The sequence below is a fragment of the Sinohyriopsis cumingii genome, chromosome 6 (assembly GCF_028554795.1).
Source record: "Sinohyriopsis cumingii isolate HCF-2022 chromosome 6, ASM2855479v2, whole genome shotgun sequence".
Classification (NCBI taxonomy): Eukaryota; Metazoa; Mollusca; class Bivalvia; order Unionida; family Unionidae; genus Sinohyriopsis; species Sinohyriopsis cumingii.
Genome location: NC_142966.1, coordinates 55,655,045 through 55,677,975, shown reverse-complemented (window position 1 = coordinate 55,677,975; position 22,931 = coordinate 55,655,045). Strand labels below are relative to the sequence as shown.

General features: G+C 34.9%; 1 long non-coding RNA gene across 1 annotated transcript; it reads left to right on the top strand.

The window, feature by feature from the left end:
- Window positions 1–10,922: 10,922 nt before the first annotated feature.
- Window positions 10,923–12,987, top strand: LOC149796971 (uncharacterized). Its single transcript, XR_016421486.1, has 2 exons — window positions 10,923–11,122; window positions 11,307–12,987. It is a non-coding gene; the product is annotated as an uncharacterized LOC149796971 (long non-coding RNA).
- Window positions 12,988–22,931: the final 9,944 nt, after the last annotated feature.

Genomic DNA, 22,931 nt, shown 5'->3' with positions numbered 1-22,931 from the left:
GTAAAATCTTCTTTGCCTGTTTAGTTCTTCTTGCTATTTTTTCGGCCTGTGTCGCAGTTTGTTTTGATACCGGAAGAAGATCTTCTTTGATGACAGTTGTAACTTGTTCAGTAGCTGCAGTGACGGGTTTAAACAGTTTTTTAGTGTCTTCTTCAAACTCAAATTTTGCTTCTTGCCGCGCTTGTAGATTTTTTCTGAATGAGTCTTTGACAGGAAGAAATTTTTTTATTGCTTCTAATCGTTCTCGAGCTGTTCTTGCAGTATGAGATTCTGGATGTATCATTTTATTATAACATAATAATTTAATTAATATCAGCAAAAGAGGAGCAGCAGAGAGGGCTCGTCTACAATTCTGTTTGGGACAAACAATAATCGTAGACGTGGTAATTGACCTCTATGAGTGGTCACTATTTTTTTTGGTAAAACACAAGGGTGACCACTCCCTTAAGTGGTCTGTTCACCCTCTCTGCTGCTCAGCGATATAAAGATCACGATTAATATGGAAGGATCACCAAACACGATGTTTGTTTTTTGGTTTCTCCCCTTCGAGACTGTAAATTGAGGCCACAGTTTACAAGGGCATCAAAGAATTTCTTTGCCGAACAACAAAAATAATTCGGAATCCGAAATGTGATTGATAGCTATTTTTTACAAAAAAAATAGACTACCGTTGCACAGAGCTTGATTTGATAAGCACGATAATAGATTGGATGACAACTGTTATAAGTTACCTCACGTTAAACAAGGAACACATCTACAGGTCAATAGAAGCGCAAAATTAAAAGTATACAAAAATTGTAGTTACTTAGTTTCCGGTTCATAAACAAATATGCAAATAGGCCAAATAACTCTACAATGATTTAACATTTAAATACAGTTTACTAGCAAACAATGCATTTGAAAGAACATCAATAAATGATTATATGTAGTGTTACAAAATGTGAGAAAACTAGGTTGGTACTACATTTGATAGAAACCGAATATAATTCTAGTTTGATTATTTTATCATCATCTGTCCAACATATTTAGTCAACAACACTTAAAACAGGATATTGCTATTAAGAGATGACAAAGTATGTGTGATAGATAATGGGGTTAGATTAGGCAAATGGCTGAAGTTACGCACATGTTGTTTTCAAAGTAGTACCACCATGTTTATTATAGATGAATGTGTGAAGCTAGATAAAGTTTAAAGAAAGCAACTATTATTATTATTATTATTATGACGTAGTACAGTGCCTAATCTTTAGAAGTTCTAAGCGCTTTACAATATTAGATAACACATAAAACATATACTTCGACAAGACTACAAATACAATCATCATGAAATTAAAAACAAAAAGATGCTGACAAAAATCAAGGAAGAAACCATTGTTAAGTCTTTAAGTCTATTCTTGTAGTCGGAAAGGTGAGTTTTAAGAGCACTCTTGAATGAGATCACAATTCTTTGTGTCTGAGATATATGTGCAATTTGTTCAACATAGCTTGGCCCTGGTACTCGAAAGAACGTTGTCCGTATGACTTCGTTTTATTTAACAGTAATGCGAGTGTCGGAAGAGGAACACAAGTTTCTAGATGGGGTATACACCTGGGTGAGGTCCGATAGGTATAATAAATGGACTGGAGCCAGTGAACGAAATGTAACATCATGAAAATAATTTATATTTGCTTCTGGATCGAACGGGTAGCAAGTGAGGCTTACAGGGGGAGGTGTGCTCATTTCTTCGTACTCAAAGGATGATCCGAGCAGCCGTATTTTGAACCATTTGAAGTTTCTGTTGTAGATACTGAGACGAACAAGACAGAAGTGAATTACAGTGTCCAGTCTTAAAAGTGTTATGTCTAAGGAATACACAAGTGCTTTAGTGGCATCAGCCGAAAAAAAAATTACGAATGGATCTGATCCTTCTCAGCGTCAGATATTCATCACTTGCATATGTTTATTACATGTTGGTGTAATTAGAACGTGCTATCGAGGTTTTCTACTGACTGCATACATTTAATGCTGGTATTGCTGATATTTATTGTTTGAGGTAAAGTATGTGAATGAGAAAGTCTGAGTGGAGATCAGGGTGGCTTCAGTTTTATCATCATTTATCTGCAGCTTGTTACATGACATCTATGACTTTACATCGGAAATTCGGGGCCTTGAGTGGCCGAGTGGTCTAAAGCGCTCACTGTTACGGATCACTGTGTCATCTCACCTCTGTCTGCGTGGGTTTGAGTCTCGGGTTTGGCCAATGTGGGTATGTGAGAAAACTTGCTAGTAGCTTCTCGTGGATCGGTGGTTCCTTCCGGGGTTTTCTCGTGTTCTTCCTTCACTATTTATACTGGCGTTAAAACCTACAACAATAACAACAACAACATCAGAAATCCGCTCAGCTTCACTTGGGCAGCTATATTTGTGTATATGAGTGTCGCCAGCATATATTTGGTGAGACGTCGGATGTCGATCAATGACACTTGAGAGCGGCCGATAATATAACATCAAGAGAAAGGGGCCGAGAACAGAGCCTTGTGAAGCACCCAAAGATAGATTAGATAAGCTGGAATGTTTTCCATTTACGGACACAGTTTATGACCTGTTGACTAAGTAGGACTTGAACCAAGTAGGGTTGTATCGTGAATACAAAATGCATGTTACCGACGGTGAAGTAGTGTAACACAGCAGAAATACATAATTAAACAGTTCGTGTTAAACCTGAAAATGTTAGCTTTCGTTTTGTGTTTTAATGTGGAAGCAAAAGGTATACAGAGTGTACTTTTGACGAAAACGCTTATTAACGAATAAATTAAAAAAGAATATGTATACAAATAAAACAAAAATAAACGTGCACATTGATAGATGTGGTTTACATACTTAATTATGAGTTCAAAAGTAATAATCTGTAATGAGCGTTTATGGTGTCCATGTGGTAACTTTCTTTTCTACTTTTGATCGCCAGTAACTTCCAGTGGTCAGTGGCTCTTACCGGGGTTTTCCTGGGTTCTTCCTCCACCAGTTATACTGGCCGCCATGTATGGCCTATCTTGCGCTGAGAAATGATGTTAAACCCGAAACAATATCTGATTCGTTCATTAAATATTTTCTTTGTTATACAAACAAGCTTATTTCAAGCAATATTATATAACCCGTCTCGCTTTACTGGCAATAGATTCATTTCCCGTTAATTTATTATTTGATTCAATACACTCGTTTTCGAACATATAAGCTTTCAAAATTTTCTTAATGACACGTTTTTAATACCCTTGCATACCCTTTTAAATTTGTGTTAGTTCTAACATAACAGAGTTTACCACTGAGAACAAAACAAAAAGTCCCTAAAAGAGTTTACTGCTCATATCGCCTTTAGATAATCCAACACGTTTCTTGTTTACCAACGACATATTGTTAATGTTCCGTGTAATCAAAGGTATCACAAAAATAATTGTTCTTTCATGTCTTTTTAAAAGTTATCTGTTTAACATGAATGCATAACACATCTGTAACTGTCAACTAATGGAATTTTATCACCGTATTTTTTGTTGTTGTAGTATAATATATACATTAGCCATTTGACAACTCTTACCCTATAAATGCTCAGTAAACAGGTTTCTTTAATTTCATTGTGTTCTTGTTGATACTTATTAAAAACAAAGTCTCATATATTATTTTTCTCCTTGCAAACGATACATCTTTCTGATATTTGAATATTTTATCTGAATCTAATGGTACAGTTGTCTTCGCACATAATTTCTGCATCTGTTTTTCCAAGTACAGGGTTATTATTTTTTTCTTCTTAAACATTGTTTGTCCTCCTTTTTCATTAATTGTTTTTAATTGAATATGTGACTTTGACCAGAGTATTTGATAAAATATACTACATTGTACACTTTCCTACAAATATAATTTTGAAATTTCAATAGCGAATTACATGTTCTTCGTTTTTTTTGGGTTTTTTTTTTTTGCAGTGCATATAATAATATGGGCACTGTCAGTTTTGTTCCATTTTCATACCCTATCAAATATTTTAATTTTTATTTTGGCTGTGAAAGATCTTCAATACATGGGCTATTTTCATTCAGGCGCTAATGGGTGACCTTTGGAATAAGTGAGTAATCATGGCTTCTCTAAATCTACTTCTGAAATACCAGCAATTCTTTCACCTCCCTCATTCTCCATTGTTTACAACCTTACCATCACCAGAACTTGTCCTAATCCCAATATAATATATATGCTTTGGTATGACTTGTATGTTTGCTATCATATTAATTCACCCTTTGAAACAAGACCAAGTTATTATATATATATATATATATATATATATATATATATATATATATATATATATATATATATATATATATATATATATATATATATATATATATATATATATAAATTAGGAGTATATAGCTCTCCATTTTAAGGATTTCGTAGAATTTTGTGATTACTTGTTTGATTATGGGAAGTCGGTGCTGCGGATATAGTTCTCAGCCCGAATAATTATCCAATGACTAGAATCAAACGTCACGGAGTGCAGTGTTGGTGCGATTTCATGATGGCATGGTTTAGCTTTAGTGAGTTCAGGTCAGAGCCGCAAAAGTGTCCCTGGGCTCACTAGTACCTATAAAAATCTAATTTTATGGACTGATTGTGTAAGTCCATCTGCAATATTTATGATTGTGGACTGGTAAATTCTACAATGGAATTATTAAGAAGGGACTGTTCCGTCGTGTGGAGGCGCCGTTTAGTTTTGTTATGATGGCATATATGGTGAATAGTTACAGGCGAAATGAGGATTAAACATGTAATGAGAAGAAACCATGCAGCTGTAAGGTTGGCAGGCAAAGTGTGAGATTTGTGGTCATGAATTAATTAGAGGAATATTATTTATAGTCTGGGAGTGTTGGAATTTCCAGTTTGCAACAGCAGTTGTATAGACATCCTTGGAAATCAAGGTGAAACAAGTGACTTCTAGTGGGATTCACGCCACTGTTATACTCATTCGGTAAAGAAACTCCCTTTTAGCGTATTACAAGAAATCAATCAATAGTACTAATTATACTTCTATTAACTTTAAAGGGGTGCCCTGGCTGGCCGAGTGGTCAAAAGTGCTCATCGTTACAGATCATTGCCATCTCACATCTGTAGCTTCCCATGGATCGTGCTCCTTCCCGAGGTTTTCTTACACCAGTTATACTGGCCGCCATGTATATCGTGTTCTGAAAAAAGGCAATAAACCCCAAACAACAACAACGAAAAGATAAAAGAAGCATCACAAGTTAATCACGGTGCTGTATCAAATGGAGTTGGATCTAGTTCACAATCTTTGCCAACAAAATGTCTATAAATTCTGAATTACCACACACCATTGAATTATTCTTTATAACTCTGCTTTCAGTCTGTGTCATGCCTAAAGAAAACTCATCACCTAAATTGTATGCACTTTCACCTTACTAAGCATGGCTAAATGTCTTTCCTAGCGCTTGTTTTGCAAAAATGAATTTTTAACCAAACAATTTGCAGATATTGTAATATTTTGATAAATATTGACCTCTCCATTCAAAATTATTATTTTCACTGAGAGAGATTCTCTTGTGTGTACGTGGATATTTATGGTTTTACTATTTTTTGTTCAAAAACATTATAAAATAATCACAATAATGTTAAATCTTAACTTAAAAAGAAGTTTTCAGAAATGTAGCGATGCCTGAGCCAGGATGTATTTATTGATCTGAGAGAAGAGCGTATAATATAGGTGCTTTACAGCTCGAGTCCAATGCATGATGAAGTCAAACTATCAACTAGAATAGACGCGAGTAAAATAATGCATGTACCACACATTCACACCAAACGAAGTAATACTGTTCTTCTTTCACGTTATTAATTGACACAAAAAATAAAGGTATGTGCCTAGAATTAACCAACATGAAATTTTATAGTATGATGTGCACGTATCGCCCATGCAGTACATAATTAAAAAAAAATACATGTGGCATAACCAGTTTAGCAAGAAAAGGTAGGTCATTGCAAACACAATTTATTTTGGATCGTTGTTAATAGAAGTGGTAAGTGTGAGTGCGCACATACAAAAGCGTAACTGTGCATGCAATATTATATAGGAAATGGAGCTTCAAGCCATAAATATTGTCTGGAATACTTTGCCAAAGCAATTATGGTCGTTGAATATAACTTCGGGACCCGGGTGGCCGAATGGGCTAAACTCGTCTCTACTATCACTGTTACCTCACATCCGTCCGCGTGGGTTCGAGTCTCTGGTAGTGTGGGCAAGCGAGAAAGCTTACCAATAGCTTCCAGTGCGTCGGTGGTTCTTACCGGGTTTTCCTCCTTCTTTTTTACTGGCCACCATGCATATCTATCATGCGCTGAAAAATGGCGTTTAGCCCATTAACAAAATAACAACTAATACAGTATGAGGGAGAGAGATAACGTTAACTCGGTAGGACAATGAATGGTCCATACGATCCCATTACAGAACAAATTACTCGCTTTATCTGTTGCTCTAATAACTGCGGATTAAAACTGATATTGAAATTAACGTGAAAGGATCTTGTGGTCTGTCTGCTATTCGGGTCGCAGACTACATAATGAGACGTCGTGTGACCATATTACTCGCAATAATGCTATATTTTCAGACACGGAAAGCCCAATATAAGTTTAAACTTGTCCTTCTTTTAACTCGATATTCGACTTTGACAATGAATCTTAATTTCATGACGTTTCAGTTTGATTTTAATCAAACAGAAGAAACAAATTCAAGGTTAAACGTACGAAAATCTATAAAACAGTGGCCAGTGAAGAGTTTTTAAATTTTAGCTGCTAACATTAATAATGACATTTTGAAGAGATCTTTTCTAACGCGACCGTATAAAGTGTTTGATGTGTTTATGCAGTTACTTTAAAATCCATGTATGACCGAAGAATTGTGAGCATTAAGTAAATAAGATCAGTCCATTTGTAACAAGTTATTGTCAGCTTCCCTGCAGAGCATACATTTTGCTTTTAAAACTGCTGGTTTGTAATGTTTCGACAACCCCAACCACCTTCATTGCTATATTATTGCGCCGGAAGAAGATAAAAATAGATTTTTATAGCGTGCATTGCTTTTACTCCTTTATGGACTGGTACACTATTCTGCTACAATAGCACAATAATGCTTCGCATTTATGTGCGAAAACAGCCAAGTATTGTTGGGGGCACGATTGTGTTAACAACATGTACCTGGTAAATAGAAACCAACTAAGATACCCGTATGTAAGAAAATCTGCTAGTGTCCTATAGGTACAACACTGGCGTGTGACAGACAGTCGTTAACACGGTTTACAGACAGTGTTATGAAGGTACTATGTTTGAATATTCCTTCAAAACATACCGTAAATTGATTTCATTTACCTGCTTTCGCTCAGTTATTACGACTTGGTCGGATATTAATTTTTCTTAATATTTCGATATTGCTTGTATAACGTTTTGGTTTGACACCAGAACATAGAAATGTTTATTATGCTTGTGATCAAGTGATAAGAAGCAATATATGAAGTAAACAAATTCGCCCCACTGTAAAACTCGTAGAATTAGTTGTTCCACATGATGAATGATATTGTACAAAATTTATTATAAACGATGCTGATATAGACGCTAGCAATAGTGAATGCTGTTCAACAGCAAGGTTGTCAGAAGAACTAGACTTCATTACTGCTGCGTTCAAATTTACAAGAAACCGTGCACCACAACTTGAAACCTAGTTTTTTCGGAATTTTTATATACACAGAAGGCGCGTGATACCGTTTATCATGATTGTTTAATGGTAAAATATTATAACAACATCATCAGTGGAAATATATGGGACAAGGTAATTCAGCATCTTCAAGGGCACATGGACCTCACAGGTGAAGTTCGTGTACCATACATATATAATATAATAATTATGCTATACTTATTGAACTGACCTTTTTGTTTGAGCGTGGGCCACTCGAAAATGACCTGCAGGCCTGTAGTTAGACCACTCTAATCTAGGATATCGATAATAATTCCTATGCCATTTTGACCAGTTCCGATAAAATACATGCTACATCCAAATTCTTTTTCATGAAACATGACGTACGACGATTGGGAGTCGTCTCGACGTTTCCTTTTCAATTACACACATCGAGCTATTTCTTATTTTTTAATAGTGCCCTTTTAATGCTCGGATTAACAATGATGTCTTAGCGATGTCTTGACCACAGAAAAGGAAGCATGGGAACCAATATTAGCACTAAGTCAACATATGCAAGATTTTATGGTGTACAGACCGCATTTTCAGACAATTTTTTGGACCCTTACATAATTTTGGGAAGATTCGGCATGGTAGAACACTCGATTGTATGACATTTTGTGGCAAACGTTTCAAATCATGTCGTTTAATTTCCGGGGAAAACTAGAAACGTTATATGCATACCTCCATGGGGGTCAATTCATAAATAAAGACACGACTGTCTCATGTTGATATTTTAAGGTCAATCCATTTACGTTCCAGTGGCGTACTAAGGGTAAATGGCGCCCGGGGCGACGATGAAGGCTTGAAGACCTCTAGCGCATAGGGTAACAAACCCGTCCGCCGTCCCCACCCCACCCTGTTAGTACGCTGCTTTAAAATTCAATGCAGAGAACATACGAACAGATGATTTATGTCGTACGGAAACTTTTTTGCCTCTGAAAGGGATGGTTACATGGAAGGCACATAAGACTAAAGCCTCTAACTGCTGTTTGTTTATACAAAATAGTTGTTTTCCTTTATATATTTTATGTGAAAGAGCTCACCTATTTTTTTATTAGAACGTGGAAACAGATAAATGTAATATATTTTGTGAGTTAATTGCAAATAATATACAGACACTTTTAATTTACCTATGTACAAGTCTATGTTAATTTTGACATGCAGGTAGTTTCAATTCGCATTTGCTCCAGCCTATGTTAACTTTGATCCACCTCGAAGATGGAATAGGTATGGACATACTGTTGTTCTGTCATAGGTTTCTCTTCATTTATGGAAAAAGTGGTTACTTGGCTTAACGTGTCTTTCTTCTAATGTTTAATAATTGTCTTGTGCACGAATCTTTTGTTGCGAAGGATTTTAGTTAACATATTTAGTAATTTGAATAAGTAAACTCTTGTAACTATCATCCAAGATTTTATTGTAAGTTGTTCACAAATACGAAACTAACTTGAACAATTATTGATGACACGATTTATCTGGAGCAAAACTCATTTACTCGGACTCTTCTATTACAGGGACTGATTCCTCTCTCAACTTGCTCCTTTAAATAGGGAGATTAACGATTGGTTTTTAATAAATTTAACTTCCACATTACATAATGCAGTTCCTGGTCATCACAAAGCACGTGCGTCTCGTGTGAGAGTTATGGTTCAATAAATTTGCCTTAAAGACCATACTCGTAACCAGTGATCTCCATATGAGAACAGTTATTAACGATTTTCCATATGAGCTCTATGTTAACCGGATGATTTGGATTATGGAAATGTATTAGAAACATTACTATGTGTTAAACCATAAGCAATCGTCACATGACCATTACAGATCTTCCTTGTCCGTATCCTTCACGGAAACGTGGCTTCACAAGAAAATGTAATTTCCATGCAAATGAACAATGCATATTAATATCCTAATACAGCCGAGTGTAGTGCGCCTTTCTATAATCACTTAATTTCACGTCTTGAACACTATGTCTATGTCAAACACAATGATGACAGAAATATATATCACTAAAATAAATTATGCTAATCACGTGATCACTGTGTATGATACAATGACACATTATTCTGTGTCTCGATATATTTGTGGGCATGGCCATAGTAATGTACTTTCTCTTCGTTAAATGATTAATCTTTCATTCTGTCATGTAAAGTTGCAACTTTAAATAATTATTTATCGTTTTGTCATGTACAGTTGCATCTTTAAATAATGTTTCTTTCATTTCCTTCTGTCGTATATTTTGCCTACATTTCTAATATTTGTACATACCAGTAATTGGTGGGTTGGGTATTTTCTTTTTGACGACAGCTTTGTGATTGTAATCAAGAGATATATGTATAGATCTCCATAGCATGCAGTCTCTACGGACGTATAAAAAGACGATTATGCTATATGTATTGGTGTTCCACTCATTTCGTAACTAATTACTGTCCACGTTTCCTTTGACAGTCCATGAGCAGCTGTCAGTTAGCCCGTGTGTATACTTACTGCTGGTAGCGGTGTTGCCAATCAAAGTATAGATAAGGCCAAATGTTTAATTTCCAGTGGAAACTGGCTTCAATATAAAATTGGACACGTTTGGACAGGGGGGCCCCGAGTGGCCGAGTGGTCCAAAGCGCTCACCGTTACAGATCACTGCCATCTCACCTCTGTCTGCGTGGGTTCGAGTCCAAGGCTCGGCTAGCGTGGGTACGTGGTAAAGCCTGCCAGTAGCTTCTCGTTGGTCGGTGGTTCTTCCCTGGGTTTTCCAGGGTTCTTCCTCCACCATTAATACTGGCCGCCATGTATAGCCTATCTTGTGCTGAAAATGGCGTTAAACCCTAGAACAACAACAACAACAACGTTTGGACAGTTAGACTGCTACATAAACCACTGTTTTAAACTGTATATGACTCAGTTTCTATTTTAACTGATGTTATGTATAATTAATTTCACCGTGTAACAAATTTTTGTTGTTGTTCATGGATAGTAATATTTTGAAGTTTACCTATCTTGCAGAATATTCCAGATAGATTCAGTGCTGGGTAAACTTGGACTAACTTCTAGAACTTTCTAGAACGTAACAGTAATATAAATAGTAGTATAAATACAGAGGCATTAAGCCCACTAGTTTAGTTTAGTTCAATCTGCCTAAGTGGATATATATCTGCATTTTTCTTAGATGGCATCAAGAGGCTGCAAGCATCCGGCAGACGCATTTTGCTATGTCTGCGGCCAATTTATCAAGATAAGAGCGAAAAAGTACTCCGTGGAAGCATCTGCTAGATGTGTGAGGCCTCCAAGGCATATTTCGGCATGCCTGTTGGGGATCAAGACAAACCCTGGGCACCTCATTTCGTCTGCGAGCACTGCAAACAAATTGGAAGGTAAGATGGACAACTGTTGCTCGGAATTTTATGTTATAAAATTGTTTAAAATGTGTAAAATTGAGAAAGTTTCAAATGTTTCACAATTTTCATTGTTATTGAGAAGAAAACAAATATCATATATGAAAATGTTGCGAGAATCTCTTAGACATTAATCATGTGTGTAATAAATGTATTTTTGAAGGATAGTACAGAGGGGAAAAGAGAGCCATGAAGTTCGCTATCCCAAGAATTTAGCGGGAACCCACTGACCACACAAGCAACTGCTAATTCTGCATGGTGGACCCTTCCAAAACTCGGACTGGCAAGAATGAACCTGCTATCAAATAGCTGGACCTTCCTTCATCCATCGCCCCGGTGCCACACTGCCCTGAGCTCCCCGTAACCACTCCTCTGGAGAGAGAACAGCCGTCTTTAGAAGAGATCAGCAAGTCAGAGAGATAGGAAGAAGTTGCAGATTCAGGTGACAATTTCAGAGGTGGAGACTTACTACCCACGAACAAAACTGTTACATACATTTTCATTGTTAGCTTTTTTTATTCATTATATTCTATGGATAGCTATATTTTGTACATGACTTTGTCCAAGATTATGTTCACTGTGTTCCAGACTAAATTATACATATCTAATGTAGTAATCTTATATAAGGGGGCTTCTTGGCTAAACACTATTTTTGTACTTGGACGACTGCATGATTGTTACACACACCCTAATCATCCCACAATGTTAGTCTACACAAATACGAAAACAATTTTGTTGAGGCCTTTTTCAAGCTCATGGAGAACGGCGTCTTCGGCAAGACTTTGGGAAATATCAGAAAGCGAGTCAGTATTGTGATCGTTAATAACATGTAACGTCGTAATAAACTTTTTACATCTGATGATTTTGTTAGTATGAAAATAGTTAATGAAAATCTAGTAGCTGTTCACAAAAGAAAGAAACTTGAAGTTGAACAAGCCAATTTTTGTCGCTATGGCAGTACTTGAGATATCAAAGAAGTTAATGTACGGGTTCCACTACGATTTTGTTAAGGTTAAGTAGCCTGATAAAGAGCGGTTATTTACAGACAATGACTCGCTAATGTACATGATAGAATCTGGTGATATTTATCAAGAGTTTTACGATAGCCGAGAATTATTTGATCTTTTAGATTATCTTTAAAACAAACAGCGGATATCACTGTGACAATAACAAAAATGTTATAAGAAAGTTAAATAATGAAGCAAAGTTTGTTCCTGTCGTTTAGTTTATCGGAGTTCGGAGTAAAATGTACTGTTTACAACTCTCAGATAATAAAGTTAACAAACGAGCAAAAGGCTTCAGAATAAATGTAGTTTATAAGGTGATAGGATTCAATAAATATAAGGCTGCGCTAGATGGATTTTCTGGTTATGTTGAGATGATGACAATAAAATCTATTTGTCATAAAATTGAAACTAATGTTATCATAAAATCTGCTCTGCTTAATGTTGATGACAAGCGATATTCTTCTGATGGCATTAACACATTCGCGTTAGGATATAAAAATTCTGATGTTAACTTTAGCAAGGTTGATTTTTTTTAGATTGGTTATTGCATTGCATTTTGTGTGAATGTCAAAAATAGATGTGGTAAACTTTTATTAATCTCGAAAAATCCACAGTAGTCTTATAAAAGGGAATTGTTTCTGAGCCAACTTTATTTGTGTTTGACGGACGACGATCCAAGCTTAGTCCCGGTGCTGAATAATACCAAGTTGGGTCAAGTCCTTAGTTATCAGCTCTGACATCTCTGAAATTTTCAAATATATCTGCGGGAACAATATATCCGTGATAAGATACAAGTTATGATAATCACCGAAGCTTTGCAGTCGAACGAATCCCAAAACGATTTAGCAGAATCGTAATCAGCAACGCTGACTGTTATGTATATTTGATTTATATCTGATTTAATATATATTTGTTTCAATTTAATTGTTTGGTTGTCAGTTTTATTTTTTTTTATTAATGTAAATTGATTAACTGGAGATGATAATATTTCCAGAAAATAGTTTAACCTTCACTGTTTGTGTTAATAAACACCAGGTGTTGACCTGGACCATAACCTTGATTCAAAATTACTAGTAGCATGTAAATAAGTTCTATTTTTATTTTAAAATGATTGATTGTTGTCGAGGCCTTGATGGGGACTACTTGGTTTAAAAGTAAACATTTTTATTTTATTTCTTAGAGTAAAATGATTGGTTTTCATCAGGGTCATGTTAGGCGCCATTGATATAAACTCGATCAAGTGACATTCCCTTTTTTCGATTTCGCAACTTGGGGATTTTTTAAACTGCGTTTTAGAATACGATACCTGTGTTTTAGAGACACTAGAGAAATATTCTCAGTGAGTTGGACTATTACAGTGGAAAGTGACTGTTGTGTCGTTTAGAGTTATTTCATATTACTTGGATTCAAAAGGATTAATTCTTCTTTTCCTGGAAAATACGTGTGCTCTTAAGAAATTTTTGAACAAAGACAGCTCCTATAAATATTTATTCGGATTTCCAAAACCGGAGTGATATTTCTTGTTTCTACAAGGAACTGTAGACTTAACACACTACAGGTTACAGCATACGTCAGCGTCTTCCATCTTGGATTCTTTGTCGGAACTCGAACTTGAAATCAATAGAACATTTTATTATTAGTACTTCTAAAATTGTATTCGTGGTTTATTCTTGGATTATTTTTGGATTTGATTTCTTAAAACCTTAAGTTCATATTTGTTTTCATTTTTACAGTATTTTTTTCCAGGGAAATAAATTATAATATTTTTAAAAGCTTGTCGTTTTCACTTTATATCCTTGTTGCCAAACGCCTCAACAATAATATGAAAATCAGAACCACGAAAATTATGAATGACAACAAGAACAAAATCTGGTGCGGTATATTTTATATTACATTTGTCATGTGCTGGATAGTGATAATTACCAGTAATTTGACAGTGATCTTTCACACGAGTTTGAAGCGTAAACGCCTGATCACAAATATAACATATTTCTGCTGCAGCAAAATCAGCTTCTTGTTTTATTTTCAGCGGTTTCATCGCTGTTGTATTAACGAGTAACATCATGATGACATCAACCTCGCTGATAGTATTTTTTTCAGAAGCCAAACAGCAGATCTGTTCCACGATAAATCTTCATTATTTTTATAAACTTTTATCAACATCACACACAACTTTATATGTCTACTCCGCAAGGAATATATTCTTGAGTTTTTAATGTCGAAGATTTATCCGGGTTATTTTATGCACCTAGCACTGGACGTAAAAAAACCTCGAAATCTGCGTAAATAAAAAAGGCACTTTCATATTGTGTCTGTAGTTTGTAAATTATAATATATTTTCATCTTTACCAGTCATATGTATCCGCTGTACGTCAGAGCAATACTCTAGATGTTGATCAAGTACTTGCAGAAACTTGCAGCCGTGCAAGCATCTGACACAGAAATATGTATTGTATTTATGCTTGTTGTACTGACCTCCGACTAGCCCGTTAAAGTTTTTATTTATGCGTACTGCTTGTATGAAACAATACATTTATTGTTGTTTGTGATGCTCGATCGCTGATATATCTTGGAGACATCATCTGTGATTCCTCATCAACACCAAACACGTTAATATCTCGTGGTAACAGGAGATTGTTTTGTTTTTTTTGTTTTTCAAATTTTGGCATTTGATTCTCAGCATCAGGAATGTCAATCCCGCTAAAGTTTAGATTGTTAACATGACAAAAATAATTTTATACTCGATAAAGATGGTCTGTTTTTTGTTGTAGCGACGTTCTTGCTCAACGTTTTTCTTATACACGGCTCTTGTCGCAACAAATTTCTTTAGAACGTTTATTAGAAATTTTTTTAGAACGTTTGATGCCACTTTATTCGTTTCGCGTCCTTTTTATGGATATCGGATAGATTAATTTTTACAATCGAAAAACTTGTCTATTCCACAATAAACATGTTATTTCGATCACGTGCTATTTTATCAATTAAAAAGAATTTGTCCTATCCTTGGCCAGAATCGTCATGATAAAGTTCTGCAAATTTATCTTTTATTACATCTCCGCACTGCTCTCATGCTGTATTTTGTACGTCAATGTTGTCGAGTCCAGTGAATAATACAAAACAACTTGTATTTAGCCTGATGAATCGATCCACGTTATAGAAGCCCTGTGCTATAAAAACTGCATTGCATTGTCTTTTGCGCGACAGTGAAAAATAAGATTGTATCTTATTCATCTCAGCATTGCTTAGCAGGATGTCATCAAATACAGTTATTTTATGCTCATCTGAATCTAGCTCGGCAATTGGAATGAGATCTTCGGGTTGTTTCATAATAAAAAATATAATCACCAACGCCAAGTTCATTATTTAGTTTTTCGTTATACTCAAGCAGGTCTTTGTCCTGCTGTGGATTTATTGAGTAGATATAAACCCTATCGTAGTCGAAGATGTTAAGTAAACGATTCATGAGCAGTTAGTTTTGCCCATTCCAGTTCGTCCTACTATCAGATAATGACAGTCTGGTAGGTCGTGGTTGTGTTGATGTTTGATCAAACGCTCCGTGTCAATGTTAATTATGCTCATTCTATATATGGTATTCACAAAATTTTAGCCGGCGGTCAAAGTTAAAATTTATCGCGCGGTAACAAAAAGACTGAGCCATTACACAAAACATGGTACGTTAATCGGAAGCTTAACAGAAGAAAAACTACAACCACTACAACTGGCGCAGATTTAACAGATAAAACTCTGGAGATACAGTGACGGTGTAGAGTGCTAGATCTTGAAACAACATATCCACCTATAAACGTAGATAAAACACAATCTGTAAGCTATTCTCAAGTAAAAAAGATCAATAACAGTAAGCTATCGCTGAAGGGCGGGACAATGACTGGATCGATAAACATGGCAGTTAATAAAATAATAAATCTGGAAACGGAATATCCTCCTGCTGCCGTAAATAGCACACAAGCGGTGTGTTATGCACAGCTTAAGACGATCGATGTTGTCACTAACTGGTGGAACAATGGCTGGCAATATAGACATTGAAATTAATATTTAATAGAAATTAATATTTAATTTTCAACTCCATATTACAATGTTGACTAGCAATGATTTTGTAACAAATGTAAAGTTTGTCAAGGATAATTTTGTGACAAAATCTGGGATACAATGCCATTCACGTTAAATATAGGCGCTAACAAAATCACCTCGTCTTATCACGCAATTGCCGCATCGGATCTTACAAATAAACAATACGTTGACGCTGAAATAAGTGCAGCATCAGCAAGTAGAATTACTGCTGTGGATGCCGCGTATCTTAGAAAAGAACAGGAGGCACAATGACAGGTGCGATCGATATGGTTTTCAATAAGATAACGTCTACGTATGTACCTGTTGATTTGTCCGATTTTGTAAATAAACAGTATCAGAGTCGCAACAGAGTTTTATAATTTTATACTAAACTCGAAAATAGAGATATAAATGGTTAATGTTGATTCAGTAAACCCATAAAGAGCGGTAACTATATTTGCTCGAATACAACAATTACCTTTAGATTCACCCGGTGTAAATGAAAACAGTGACAACTTTGTTAGAGTTGCAGAAATGAGAGACTCTCAGCTGAGATACGCAACCAGAGACTTTAAAATGATTAGTAAATACTGTATTTTAAGTGACTGTGAGGAACAGCAATTAAAAGTTGAGTCGTTGGTGGTAAATACGTTGCTTCAACTAAATAAAGAAAATATTTTGACGTTCGACAAATCTATCCTTGTTAAAACAAAATCACATGTTGGTAAACAAAATCACATGTTCACAATGTGCTTAATAAGCTTGCTGAAACAAGGAAACACAAGGTTTGTTAAAATCGTAAGCTCAAAGACACATTTGTTAAACGTCGAATATTTCGTGTACAAGGCATGGACTATTATGATAAAAAGACGTTGTTGAAAATGGTAGATAATAGTACTGATGCTAACCTGCTAACAACAAAATATCTAGTTCTAATAGACTCTCTCACCGGTAATAAAAAGGTAACACGTATAACACATTAATACTGCACTAAACGCAATATAAGAATAACATAGGATTAAGTCGTATGTTGAACAAGACATATTTTTCAGGAGCTTGACGATATTACAACTGTAGAACCTTATGTTGATACAATTTATGACGCGTATCATAGTTCTAAAACAATTGCGTTGAAAAACTATGAAAAGGAAGCTGGAAAGATGCTGGCAGAACTAAAATACAAAACTATCAAAGAGTTGATTGCTGGATACCTAAACCTACCCGTCAATGACATAAATATAGAAGAAGCAGATATTCGCGGTCTATTGAGTTTTGCAACAGAATATGCAATTCTCAGGCAATAACTAGTACTTAAAAGTTTTAAACTGAGACAGTTATGCTATGTTGTTAGTGTTATCGATAAAACAGAAGATATTTATCGTGATAGAATCAATGATATGACTAAAATACCAACAAATTTTGATCCTCAATTTTCATCCACAGATCGTACAGTTTTAACAGATAGCAGATATAGTGATATCTGATCGGAAATATATGATAAGTGCAGAGATTTTCTTGCTGATCCTGTTAATAACAATTTTTGTGCGCTGATTGATAAGGCTGCCGCTGAAAACACCTTTACTGCGTCAATTGAAATAATTACTGAAACAGTCTCGTAATGACAAAAAAAGAAAAGAAAAGATTGATTTCAATCATATTTCACAAGGTCTCTCAGACAACGACGTGGATGAGCTGATCAAATGCTACAAGTACTATCATAAAAATTTTACTGCGTCAGACGCACCAGAAAACATAAAATAATAGGGGTGTTAAATTACATTCAATTGTTACTTACATCTGATAGCATCAGAAGTATAATGGGTAAGTATAGCTCCATCGGCAGTAAACAAAAAGATCGAGTCTAAATACGAGAACAAAAATACTTTGTGTCAAAAAGCAATAGCAGCCTTCAACAAAATTCTCTATCAGCTTCGAGCTTATCTCAGAGGGGAAAAGTTTATCATCTTGGATCTGATACAGGAACTGCAAGCCAAAGATGATTTGTTTGTTGATATGACACCAAACAGAGTTATAAAATACGAAAAACAATATTCCGTAAATTCTATGTGAATGTCAAAAAAAACGAATGGTAAAATGTTGTGTGAAATATGAAAAATAATGGAAGATCTTAAAGTAGAGGATACTACGTTAAAGATTAATTCTTTTCCGAGGCAAGCATATGACAATTATGTTTGACAATGAGAAATATAACAAATATTACAAAAGCAGAAATAAGATAAAGTTGTCTCTTTTTCGTAAAGAGGATTCAGATTATTTTAGTACGGTTGCTTGGGTTACAGCGTCGCTTTCTCGTGTTATTGATAATCTTTACAATCCGATATCTCAGAATAAATACACTACGATCACGGTTGATGGCGAGCTAAAAAAAAAGTTATGTCGATAAATCGATAGTCTCACATGGAAATTTTGTCAAGATGTTATAACCTGGTTCGCTTATCAGCGGAAAGATTACTTTGTACTTGTTCTGTCGTGATGATGAGTTATATAATAGCAAAGGTTGAGACTTTAAAAATACCTCGACACATGGCTGTGTAAATTTTGTGTAAAAATATAATAAAAATTGCAGCAGTCGTATATAAGAGGATTGTTTCTTAGCCAAACCCTATTTTTGTTCGACGATGATGATAATTTCCTTGATAGGTCCTCGAGTTAGGTAATCAACTAAGAAATCGATTTTGATTGCCCCAACAAAATTGTTTTCGTATTTGTTTAGACTAACATTGGGAGATATTGACGGGGTGGGGTGGTAAAAGTCATGTTGTCGCCCAAGTACAAAAATAGGGTTTGGCTAAGAAATCCCTTTATATACGACTGCTAATATTTTCTCTTTCAGTGTGGGTTTAATATTATGATCACTATAAATAGACGTAAAAACATTTGTTAAAGACGGGATCATTGATTTTTGGAATTCCCCAATAAAATACTTAGCCTACGTGATGTATACTACATTCTGTACTATAATTTAGTAACAGGTGGTTCTAAAATGGAAAATTCCATAAAGACATAGTATTTGCAGAAAATGCTGCTTGCAGCCTAGGTTTATTGTTGTGTTCGGTATTTGATTTGGGCTGGAATTATTTATTCAAAATGTTATTCTCTGGAATTACAAAGTGCTTAGTAATATTTTTGGACAGATACATTACCTCAGAAGTACAGTGAATTCAGACAAGGACATCTTAGATTATATTACTAGGATTCATCAAAACAATATTGTTACATACATCAGCACGTCACAGGCCACTACAGGCACATCAACATCTTCAGAGCTGGATCTTATTTCGAACACCACTGGAATTTAATTAGAAACTTTACGTCTGGTGATATAACATTTTGGACTATTTTGGATTTAATTCGCATTCTTGTAAGTTTCATTTGAAATTATCATTTTCTGTTTTAGGGAACTAAATTGTTTGCTGAATTTTACAAACATTTTTGTTTTCGCTCTTTTCTATTTCTTAGTTTAAGTTTATGGAAAACGACAGTGACATATAGAATGCGACATCTGTATACTACTACAAAGCTTTACTAAAATAATAACTTCGCTAGTGATGTTTCCATACTTCTCTATGAGTTTATTGATTGAATCAACTGTACTTGTGATGTTTTCGTGCTCTTCGACGAGTGTATCGTTGGAATTGCAAAACTGCACGAGTGATGTTCCCATACTCAACGAGTGTATCGTTTCAATTACAAACATATAGATAGCGCCAGAGGTGTTCTCGTGGAAGAGTATGAGTGCATATTTAAAAATATACGATTAGTGAAAAAGGACTATCATGGAAGCAGATATTTCACGGTTTTATACTACTTATGGCAGAATGTTATCAGGCAACAAACTACTGGTTGGTTGAGTCATTCATGATAAATCCCTGTTAAATAATGACTGAACCGCGTGATACTCGTCACTACCTAATGTTGCTTTTAATTCTTTTAAAAGACCAAATCAATTTCAGATATCAACTATTTATTTATCACATCTTTTCTTTCCCATAGTACTTTGTGATACTTAAAATACTTGTTTCATGTCTTTTATTGGTTGCCTTCTTAATTTTTTTTCTGGCGGCTTGCAGCTTTCTTCAGCTTTCTGAATAATATTTGGATTAGATATGACGTCCTTATGGGAAGCCGCAACGTGTTAGAACTTCGGTGACAGGTCCACTCAGCTGTAGAGTGCTGTGTGCCAAAATATATTAGTCCCTTTTATTTAGTTATCGTTTTTAGTACATTCAATAGAAACCTACAACTCGTACGCATGCCAAAAGGCTGTTGACACCTGATTATAACTGATCTTAACATATGTATCGAATGACTGTTTCAAAGCATGGCCTAATATTTTAGAACCAGGTTTGTACAAAAAGGCATGTTATTCCATTGTTGTGTAGGTTTGTGGCTATGTCCCTGGATTAAACGAATTATATTCCTATGATTGCAGTCCTGCTTCTTGTTGGAAGATGTGCATCACGTTATTGTCAGTAGTGAATTAAAAAAATCTAGTTATAATAGAACATTCATTCGACTTTCAGTTTCATCAGCAACTCTCATCACATTTTTCATTCGTTTTTTTTTTTGTGTAATTTTGCATGGCTTTAATATACTTTCTGAAATGTTATAAGATGGTTGCTCAGCAACATTTTCTTCATTAACCCTTCTCCGTCTAGTTTTCGGTGTTTTGGTTTCTTAAATCTTGTTGACTCATTCCTTCAGAAACCCCAGCATGAATTGTCTTCGTACCCTGATACTGAAGTCCCTCATGAACTGAACTTATACCAGGATTGTTTTTACTTTTATTTTGTCCGTCAAATTAAGTCATATTTAAATGATGAAGGAATATCTCAGTCTTTCATATTTTTGTAGTATGTATATTTAAGGATCACGTGTATTTAATTTTACAAGCTCGAAGTATGTTTATATCTCTTTCAAGAAAAAAAATGAAACCTTTAACATAATTGTAAGTTTCCAATTGTTTTGTTATTTCACTCACCTTTTTAATTTGACACATGCCACTGAAACACAAATTGTACATTAGGTGCGTCTAGTATGTGTGTCCTTTCTATTTAACTAATGCAAAGAGCTATTGTATTCAAATTTGAGTAATTTAAACAGCCAATTAGCGAAAGGCAATGTATCTATAATGTTTACTCAATATGGATTATCAACAGTACATGACATGTTTATTTTTGTTTCATCTTATCATGCTGATACGACTTAAGGTATATCATTGTTGAAATTTGTCTTAATGATTCAACACACAACCTTTGTACATATGAAACTATAATATATGTTTAACCACATGAATTTTAAATTACATTTACAGACTTTCTTGTCATCTGTGTCGCTCTTAAATGGAAATAGCTTTGATCTCAAGCCAATTAGCTCTCTTACTGGTGTACCGTTTAATTCAACTTTGAATAGGCCAACAACGTCTAGTTAAGTTAAGAGATGCTTGCTTATTGTCTTTTTTAATATTCGCCAGTATCGTCAAAAATGTGTTTTCTTTCGTGTTATCATGCAAAATCTATTCAGCGCTGATACATTGTGAATGAGTATTTCTGAGAAGTAGCTATGCCATATCATAATGTATTTTTGTAAATTCTTGTTGAAGTTCATACATGAGCTAATTCCACCACTGCAATTCTACCATAATCTGTATAAATTTTCACAATTGTACGATTCGTAAATTTGTCATCTGTTGACGTAATACAGTATTGTTCATGAATTTAAGAAAGTTCTCAAAATCTTTAGCTTTGTTGTGTTTTTTTTCTCTCTCTCTCTGAGTGAAGTATTTAGCTATATGTAGAACTTCAGCCAAGGTTGCCGATTGAAAAAGATGACACCATGTACTTGTAGAAATTTCACACCCGACACCATGTTTAATATTACATTTCTGTCAATTATTTATTTTCTGTGTTGTGAAAATATTCGAGGTTTTCTATCAATATTTGCGCGAAATGAAAAATATCATCGACATTATATAGTATACAGCACTGGCTAGTTTTCATCGTGTCACACGGTTTGTTGCTATTCAACATTCTTGAATCTCCGATTTGACCACCACACCAAGCTTCGAAGAGATAATAAAGCTATTTGTACCAGTAGAATTTTCTGAGTTTACCAAATTATACTTACGTGGCTTGCTGCCTGAAAAGATTGTGCCTAAGTAGTACAGAAAATATTTGAGTACTGGTGTCGCTGAGGGTTAGTTTACAATTCATTCATATTTATATATGTACTTTTGGAGGCGTATGAGAACATCGCTGGTACTATCCATTTTTGTACATTTGTATTTTCTGTAAGTGCAGTTTAGTTGTATTTTTTAAAAATATGTATTCTTATTCAAGAAATGAGATTCGTACTCTGTACTTATTGCTAAACATCCTTACAGTAGTATCAGAGTAGTCGTTTCAGACTGGTCTCAATTATATTTATGTAATTCCCTCGTCATTCACACCTTATATTTATAGATTTTTTGTGTAGCAATCAAGCTGTTCCAACAACTTTCAAATCATGCATTTATACCTAATTTCAAGGGTGAATTTACAATTCAAAGCTCAGTAAAGCAAACACTGAAATAAAACACATAGTGACTACGCTCTAATGCTCCATCTATATACTCGTACTACTATAATTAAATCCATCATTATTTTTTTAATAATTGCAAGATTGCTTTTTCTTTTGTTGTAATTTCTTTACTT